The sequence below is a fragment of the Eschscholzia californica genome, unplaced genomic scaffold (genome assembly GCF_041429995.1).
Source record: "Eschscholzia californica isolate CP2 unplaced genomic scaffold, dmEscCali1.0.p SCAF_2, whole genome shotgun sequence".
NCBI classification, from domain to species: Eukaryota; Viridiplantae; Streptophyta; class Magnoliopsida; order Ranunculales; family Papaveraceae; genus Eschscholzia; species Eschscholzia californica.
In genome coordinates this window covers 40,050,594-40,060,473 of record NW_028238309.1, presented here as the reverse complement: position 1 = coordinate 40,060,473, position 9,880 = coordinate 40,050,594, and the positions used below count along the sequence as shown (strand labels likewise).

Sequence of the window (9,880 nt, the reverse complement as noted above, 5' to 3'; positions counted from 1 at the left end):
TACGGAAAACTTTAAGTCAATTACAATCTAATACCACAATTACAAGTGAATATTTGAGCATCATAGAGAATAATACAGTAAGAGATTTTACAATATTAAGAAAACTCTGAAAACCAGAAAACAAATATTCCATAAATACAATGAGATAGTTTACCGACAGATAACTAAAATTAAGCTGGAATGCTTCAGTGTCGTGGTTGTTGGCTGCAAGTGTGATTTGAATCAAGACCAAAGTATTAAGCGTAACTTAAAATAAACACATAAAAAGTTGTATGAAATATATCAGAGATCGTAGGAGGTAAAAAATAGGAGAAAATTGAAGCCCTGGAGATAGAGAGGGGGATAAGAAATTCCAAACTGACACGCTTTTTCCGATGTTCAACCAGGAAAACCTCAGTTGCATATATGATGCCTTACCTAATTGCGGTTTCCCATTTAGAGACCCACCAAGATCATACAAATTAGAAAATATATGATCAATCTTTAAGGAATTGATTTTAACAAAAAAAAAAAGTTAAGTCAGTAGAGCTTACAATAGCCTCCCCTATAACAACACCTAGTGCATGACAATGAAACTTTTCGTGAAAAAAAGTTCATTTCATTCATTAGAGAGAAAAAAAAAGTTCAGTCACTAATGCTCACAATATTACTAAATACAGTTGGTCACATCCGACACTATTTTACATGCTACAATTACGTGAACGACAGAAATCATTTACATCACAAAAGCATCACTGTAATCTAAGGAAAAACTAAGTTATTTGTAACATCGATTCTAGCTCAAAATCACGTGAGAAAGCTTAAAAACATAATGAAATTGCTAACAATAGTAGAAAGAAGTCCAACTCAAGGTAGTTGTATAGTGTGTCATAAAAGCTTTACGTGGAACCAAGAAAGGGCAATATAGTTGGATCAATGAAAACAAAGAAAAGGCTCTAAAAGATCTACTATCAAATTAATGTTTTGGTTGAAAAATCCCTAATTTTTAACTTGAATCAAGTAACAATATAAGGATAAGAAATTGTTAGTGAACTCTCTATTCACATATATTGGTCGCTGAAACAGAAGGATCGGACTATGGCTGGATGTTTGATCCTTATTCACAACTTCCTGCAGTCCTGAAAAAAAAAAAGTTGTCTATATTTCGAGTTAATGCAAACCCATAATTAGATTAGCTAAAAATTGAATACGGATGAAGTACATCCCCAAATTCTAAAACTCATTTCAAAATAAATATACAAACAATCGAAAACATCATTCAACTTTAAAGAGGAGGTAACAATTTCACCTCAAATTTGTAAAAGAATTCTTCTTTGTAGGTCCACAAGCATTATAATGTAATTGAATACGGATGAAGTACATCCCCAAATTCTAAAACTCATTTCAAAATAAATATACAAACATTCGAAAACATCATTCAACTTTAAAGAGGAGGTAACAATTTCACCTCAAATTCGTAAAATTTTTTCTCTTTGTAGGCCCACAAGCATTATAATGTTGAACTGATCAAAACCTGTAAAGCCACAAACAAAATCCGATTTAGATAGCAAAAGATACAAAAAAAAGACAATGATTCGAAAAAGAAATTAAAAACACATTTTTGTACTTTGATTCTATATGGTAAGAATTTTTGCCATATCTAAATCCTACCCAAGGATTGTTGAAGCATTAGTAAAGTTCCAAATGGGTATTTTTTATGGTATTTGAACGGAGAGAGAAAATTTTGTTGTGTTCCACTGAATAGTGATCAATGATCAACCTATAAAAATTATCAAAGACTTAGATCCCTAAAATCACTAATTCTCTTGAGTATCAAAGATGATAAGCTTTAAAATGTATGTAACATTACCAACAAAACCCTAATCTATCAGCACCTAGAAAATCAAAATACTAAATCCTACTTTCCAATTGAGTATTTGAAGATTAATATGTAACAAAATAACATAAGTTATGAATAAGATAATTGAAGATCAAAAAATCATACTTTAGAACCATGGTTGCAACAGCTCGTAGTCGCTTCTTTTTTCTTTTCTGGTCGAAGCTCTTCTTTCTCAAAGTAAACTCCAAAGTGAAATCCTAAATATCACAAGAAAAAATTAGGGATTTTGGTTTGGTTTTATGGCTTCAATATAGGTTTCAATCGTTTGGATTTCTGGATTTAATGAGGTGATTTGTGCAGATTTGAGAAGGAACAAACGCTTACGGACATAATGACCGAATTAAAAAGATGATTCATAATTTCTATAGACATAAATTCTCTAACGTCCCCACAGCTATGATGAAGATAAGGTTCGATTGTTTCTTTTTCATTGATAACGTGTGAACGAAGGAAGATAAGGCGGGTAGGGAGTTGATGAATCCCAGATTAAGGGTCTTATTTACCTTCTATCATTAAGTGGGTGATTAAATTTGGGAGGGTAATGGATCAAAGGGTATGGATTGCATCAAAAACGCAACGGACGACCGGATTTGTGTTTTGGCTTGTCCCAGTCAGCACAAAACATTGTGTTTTGTTATATAGATTTGGAACAACAAAGGAACATGGAAATAGTAAAACACTTGATATATTTTTATATGATGTTCGTGGATAGAGAAATACAACTACTGCATTTCTCCTGCATCATTATCGACTAAAGCATCATTACATCTCCATCTACACCAAAACTAAGAAAAGAGAATAAAATATTCCGACACCGTTGCTACGCCCTCTAGTCTCTCTCAAAATTGTCACTACAATTGAAAGAAAACAACTATCACATCTAGCGGGTGACTACCATATTTATAATGCAACGAGTAGTGTAGCAAAATACATCATAACGATGGGTCAGTTTTAATGTACCAACGAATGGACTGTTAGGTTTACCACTAATAACTACGTACCAGTAATTATACCAACCAACCAACAACTGGTTAGCAATGGTTAGACCTACGTGAGGTCTATGCGCTCCCTGGTTAGAACCTCTAAGGGGTCCTGACGGTTTGGGCTTGAGTAGGATGAAGAAACATATCCGACCTTGGAAAGAACGACGTTCTTCAAAGGAACGAATCGAGGGATAAAGAGAGATATGTTAGAAAGAAATAGCCAGCGAGAGAAACAAAAAGAGAGTTACAAGAGAGAAAGAGATATGTTGAATTTAGGTCAAAATTAGAGAAGAATATGGTATGTGTATATTGACTTGGTCATAATGTGTCTGATTTAAGGGTGAGAATCGGGCAAGTATGGGCGTCCACGACCACTTGAAGCATCGGGTCGGACGGGTCGGGCACCAAACTTCAATGGCTATAAGGGTAAGCAGATTAATCAGGCGACCAATTATGAAATTCGCATCGTCCATTGTCACCCAAGCCTATTAAGAAGCTCGGGTAATTCGGGTATGGGGTTGTGATAATATAAACTTATCCCACTCTTTGCTCCCTCAAATCCAAACTCTACTACTTAACTAACCCAGTAGGATGTAGGAAATCTCTTGGGGCATTGCAAAGCACGGCACGGGGTTCGTATGATCGCCCTTAAACATATTGTTTACCATCTCAACTAGGCCTAGCAACATGGACTATGGGTGCGGGCATGGGTGAGGGAGAGGTTTTAACCTATGTCCGACACCAAAATTTAACGGGTTGGGCGGGTTGTACTCAAAACGGGCACGGGTTTTCGTGTCCTTCGTTGGGCTCGGTGGCCATGGGGGTTCGGGCCCTTTGGCATAATTCCTACCCCTCTACTTGAAATATCTCTCCCTTAAGTTCGCGATGTTCGATACCCGCGCTGATTAGGGCCACTGTGAGTGCCTTCGGACTTGCTTAGACCGTGAAAACACCAAGGATGAAGGCAGACCTGAGCAAAAAGGTGGAACGCCCTTAGATGTTATTTTGTCTCTTTTCATTTAGAAGTATAGTTGAAATATCTCTCATCGCAATTACTATTTGTAAATTTAAAGGTTCAACTTTGGAGAATAAAGAAAAATCTCACAGGAATAAATTATTTAGGGAATTCATTTTTCATTGTAAAATATCCATGGCATATATTCCTATAGGGAATACATAAAAAATTTACAATTTACAAAATTAACTTTAAGTAAAAAAATGGCTCAAACTGATTTGTTGAAATTGTCTCTCTATCTATTTGGTCTACTTATTTCTGCACTTAGTCCAAGTCTGGCCAGTGACAATATACTCAATTTTTCCTTCGACTTGTGGCCGTATAGAATGTCCAAGCTTCGACTTCAATGATTCAGGAAAAGACTTTGAAATTCGTCGATTCAATTCATCTCTGTGGATGGCCACTTCTCCTATCGAGAACATCTCATGCGTTGATTCCACTAAGGCCGGTTTTCGACATTGAGAATTAGAATACTCTACTTACATTTTAATTTTTAATTTTCTTTTATCATCTTTATTATTACTTGTCAACAAATTTAGAGTCGGAAAGAATTGTGCGTAACTAATATGTTCATGATTATACAGTCTATTGGCTTATATTCAAGGGAAAAACAGTTACAATAAGAAGATAGATATGACATCTCCAGTACAAACTCATGTCTCCCCAAGTGATGGTCCTTTATGTGAACCTCATTTGTTGTTGGCCTTTACGTCCCTTAAAAGAATCAAGCAGATCCACCTACTAGTAATGGGTTAAATGTTCAAAACTGGGGTACCAAGTATGTTGCTGGTAGACAATTCAGAGGGTTCGCATCAGTTGGCTCCAGTGTTGGACAAGAAGCTGCAGCACTACATGCTAGTCTTGCAAGTTATAAATGGTTATCTCTCATCGAAAAAAGTTGGACTGCTAATCCTACTAAATCTAACTACGTCGTAGCTCAGTATAGTTCTCGATTTGAATTTCAGAATAGAGTTAATGAGATTTGGTTCTTGTATGACGTAGAGGAGTGAAGAAAACCATTTTAATTAGACAACGAATTAATTAACTAAGTTAAATCAAGATTCAATAATTAGAATTTGTAATAATTTTATCGTCAATTTACATATATTATATTGTTATGTAACGAACAATGAAGCTACATTTAAATAGTGGAGCATTTTATATATTTTTCTCTGATCATGGTTCACCGTTACATCGGGTTCTACTCTTAATGCACTAAATTGTCATCTACATAAAGCCATGTAGATGATTAGTTAATTCCTATATGGCCCCCTACTTTGTGACCAGCTTCCTTCATGGCCTCTTTTTTTTCGTAAATTCAAATATGGCCCCCTTTTTTGAGGTAAATGTCCTGATTACCCTTCTTATTAATATTTTTTCAACATAAAAAAAAAACAACTTGAATTCCACCTCACTTCCTACTCCCCCACACATATCTCTCCTCATCATCTCTCTCTCTCTCCATCTCACCTCTCTCTCCAACTCACCTCTCTCTCTCTCTCTCTCTAACTCACCTCTCTCTCTCTCTCTCCAAGTCACTCCTTCTTCTCCGACGAAGGTCGCCGGCCGAAAATTTTCCGGCCGGCGACCTTAAAAAAAAAGGTCTGTTCTTGAACAGACCACGAAGGTCTGTTCTCCGGCGAAGGGGAAACCCCTTCGCCGGAGTTTCTAGAGAGAGAAAGAGATGAGGGTAAATTTTTTTTTTTTAAGGTCGCAGACCGGAAAATTTTCCGGCCGGCGACCTTCGTCGGAGAAGAAGGAGTGACTTGGAGAGAGAGAGAGATGAGTTGGAGAGAGAGAGAGAGGTGAGTTGGAGAGAGAGGTGAGATGTAGAGAGAGAGGTGACGTGGAGAGAGATGAGTGGTGGAGAAGGAAGTGAGGTGGAATTTAGGTTTTGTTTTTTATTTTATTCTGAAAATACATTAATAAGAGGGGTAGTTATGACATTTGTCTGAAAATAGGGGGCCATATTTGAATTTACGAAAAAAAGGGGGTCATAAAAGAAGCTGGTCACAAAGTAGGGGGCCATATAGGAATTAACTCTTTTTTTTATATAAAAAGAATATCATGTAATCTTCGAGATTTCTGAGTGGATGCATTATTGTTGGGCAAAATCCCAAATGTTAGTATATTTAGGTTTGGTTTTCATAAACTTTCAGGCCTCAGCGTATCGTTCTCTTTACAAAAACCAACAAGTTTCGGAAGTCTTTGTAAACAAAAGATCAAAAACAACTTAGTTGTCTAAAATCATAATTTATGCCAAAAAGAATGGGAGGATGGTCCAAAACTGGTTGAACTAGTATAAAATCGCAACTCTTATTGGTTTTTGTATGGGGTCTTTCCTTATAGAGCAATGCCACTTGGGCGACCAAAAGTGGCTCAATGGTCCGAGAAGGAAAATTTTGCACATGACGTTAGCAAATTACCTTATTCAGGCCACCTTTTTGTCGGGCCAAATATAATTTACTTCTCTAAACAGTATATTTACAGTGGGCTTTGTCACTAATTATCTTTGTTATTTTTTTTCTAGGAAACCTATATGGCTAGAATCAAACTCATGAAGCGTTTCATTGTCGTTTCATGTATAAAAATTAGAGAAGCTAATATTATACATATTAAACACAATATACAAACCAAGATAAAAAGATGGCCCTCACATTACAGGTCAACAATTTAAATTACCAAAAACCAGAGAAGAACATGTTTATATTATGTTTACAATCAATATGAATGAAAACCAATATAAACTGAATGGGAGAATTGAATTCCAGTATGACACCACGCAAAGACTCTCATTTGAATGGACTAGATAAACAAATCATCGAGGTGGATTTAGAGCTACTTACGAACCACACAAAAATGTCATTAGTTGTTGTTAAGATTACGATTTTGAATGACATATTGATGATATGAATGGAATGAAAAACAAGGTCGATGTTTTGGGGAAATATGAAAATTTTTGGGTGGAAACAAATTTTTTTTTGGTTCTTCCAAACACTACCCAAGTTTTTATTGTCTTCTTCCTTCCAACCAACATCAACTCCGGCGACTTCTACAATACTCCGGCGATCTCCACCATTAATACCGACTAACTCCACCTTCAAACCAGCCATCTCCTCTTTTTCTCTCTCTCTTTCCTTCTCTGTTTTCCTTTTCCTCTTTCTCCCTCCCTCCTCTCTTAAGTCCGGCGAAGGGGAGGCCCTTCGCCGGATTTAAGAGAGAAAGAGAAAGAAGAGAGGGAGTAAGAGAGAGAAGGAGGGAGAAAGCGAGAGAAGGAGGGAGAGAGAAAGAAGAGAGAGAACAGGCAAAAAAGTGTCGCCGGCCATTAGCTTAACTCCGGCCGGCGACTTATTTCCGGCGATTTCAAAGTTATGTTTGGGGATAACTTTTGAGTTTTTCCCCCTCTTCCCCGGAAACTTTTCCGCTTTCCCCAAAACGCTGGCCAAAAACAACCTCAATGAGCTGATCTAAAGAGAGAGAGACAAAGATGATCATGAACTATAATAAAAAATGTTAACTAAAAACCCCTTTGAAATCTACCATGAACGGAGCTTCAAAAGAGAATTTTCTTGCAGTTTCATCGGTTTACGTATATGAATTCGAAGGAGAGCTAAGAGTTGCGAGGTTCTCACCTTATGATTCAGACTACGCGCGGAAGTTGGAGAGTAGATGGGATAAGTTTAAAAATGGGTTACTTCCCAAATGACCCCATACTTTGTGGTCACCTTCCCGCGTAGCCCCCTACTTTGTCGAAAATACCCTGATTGCCCCCTTTGACCGTTACTGTCCATTTGATTGTTAATCTCTTTTTGGATTTTCCAGAAAGAATGCCCTTACTTTAAGGCCGCTGGTATTTACAAAGCAAGGAGAAGCAATTTACAGAGCCGGTTATTTACATATACATTTTTTTGGTATTTACATATATCTTGAGTTTATCACAATTTATTAGGTATTTAGAAGTAGACCCCTATTTTAGAGATAGGTCCTTTAATTTCTAACCCATGTAAAACCCTTCTTCCATAGATGTTCTTCCTCAAAAAAATCCTTGAAACCATTACTTCAACTTTCCATCTTCTCAGAGATAGGCACTTTGATTTATCTTGATGTATTAAGGTCTCATGGCTTATAGTAGTTAATTTGATTATGATATGATTTTTATCTTCTTTATCTAGAAATCTTGAAATATATACTCATGGAAGTAGATTTCTCTTTAGCTCTTTAGGTAGAATTTACTAGTTTTAGCTAGGGTTTGATGGCTTCTTTTACTGAGTATTAAAGTTTCCTGGTAGGATTTTGAGGATGATTAAAAATTTTGGTTGAAATGCATGGAACAAGATGAGATTTTGTTGCCATACTTTATAGTTCTTGCCGAAAAAATTTTGGTTTAAATTCGGTGGTTCCTGCCGAAAATCCTTTTTTTTTTGTTGACATATTTTGTTTATAGTTTTTATTGTTTCTCACAATTGGGTTTGATTGGATCATCAATGTTGTTATTCTCATCATCGGCTATAATGTGTTTATCTTCATTAACATTCGGCTAGCTGGAGTAGAATGCACAACAATTTTAGATTTCAACAAAAGTATAAATTCCAAAACAGGCAAGCAATTTTCTGAGAAATTCTGGTATCGATTTCTTTTGATAAAAACGTCACCGAAAATGTTCAGCATTCTAAGCAATATTTGACCAAAATTTTGGGTCGTTCGTAAAAATGAAGAAAAAAAACTTGACCTAGAAATCTGAGTTTTTTTTTCGAATAATCACCAGAAATTAGTTTATCTTACCTCTAAAGTTATGTCTTCACTTAGAATATTGTTATATGAGTCAAATGAAGAGTTGTAGTTAAGTTCTTTAATATGAAAGTCTTTCATTAATGAAGTTTCTTCACCGCCAAGTTCCTCCACCAATGCACCTTCCTCATTGTTAGTTTCTTTCATTACTAGTGTTTGTGGTGTGTGATTATGAGTTGTTTTTTCATAGTTGTGTGGTGATTGTTGTGGTGCTGATTGTTGGGGGTGGTGGAAGGTGTTTCATCGACATTGTTTCGAAAGAGGACAAACATCACCCGATACTTTATTTGATAAAAATTTAAAATTCATACATGGAAGCTTAAAATTTAAATACCGAAAACGAGTAAAAGATGGGTGGCCTAAATGCCAATGCCATAAAACAAAATAATCATTTCTAGAACTATCTCTAACTAAACTTGTAACTGAAAGGATGGACGCTCCGTGCGGAGGAAATAAAGGTCGTCGTGAAGACTACCAAGCCCAATCTTCTTCCTCGTTGCTCGATCCTGAAAAAGACACAAGTCAAGGTCAAATAAAACGGTACAACGAAGTGATTTAGATATTTGAGAGATAGAGATGAGATTAAAATGAAAAGATGGTATATGACGAACATCTTGTAAATAAAAGCTATTTGAAAAATAGACGCAACCAATATGAAGGACCTTACCCTGTGCTCTGCGGGTAAGGGGACATAAAAATCCTGTGGTGCTATTGAATATGTAGAGAAACGAGAAAGAGTCGAACAAATATGTGTTGCGGCTCCTGAATCGATAACCTAAGGAGGGTGAAAAGAAGAAGAGAACTTACCTGTTAAATTGATGGGAGGATCCCTGTTGGTGCCGATAGTAGTTGTATTATTGGGCTGTTTGTTTTGATCCAAAAGGGCCAAAATCTATTGGTATTGCTCGGCCGTGAGGGACGTTGCTGCAGGCACCCTCAAACTTGATTGATCAATGACCGCGGCATCAGCTGGTACGGACCGAGATTGGGCTCGGTTTTGCTGCCCATAGTTCAGTGGGTAGCCATGGATCTTACAATTGTCGCAAAAGGGTCGGGCACGCTTGGATCGTTGTCCATTAAAACGATCATAATCATTGATTCCAACGGCAAGGGCAGCAGTCTCAGTATTGATATTCATAGGAGTAATAAGACTTTGCCGAACTTCCTCTTGTTTAACAAGGGAATGAATCCGAAGAATAGATGGGAACGGGTCCA

At 36.6% G+C, this 9,880-nt stretch overlaps 1 long non-coding RNA gene and 1 pseudogene across 1 annotated transcript; one reads left to right on the top strand and one right to left on the bottom strand.

Moving 5' to 3' along the window:
• On the bottom strand, positions 1–2,260 carry LOC147557870 (uncharacterized). Its single transcript, XR_015235375.1, has 3 exons — positions 1,985–2,260; positions 1,448–1,513; positions 1–1,118 (listed from the first exon to the last, which is right to left on the bottom strand). It is a non-coding gene; the product is annotated as an uncharacterized LOC147557870 (long non-coding RNA).
• Positions 2,261–2,819: 559 nt separating this feature from the next.
• Positions 2,820–4,887, top strand: LOC147557869 (uncharacterized; annotated as a pseudogene).
• Positions 4,888–9,880: the final 4,993 nt, after the last annotated feature.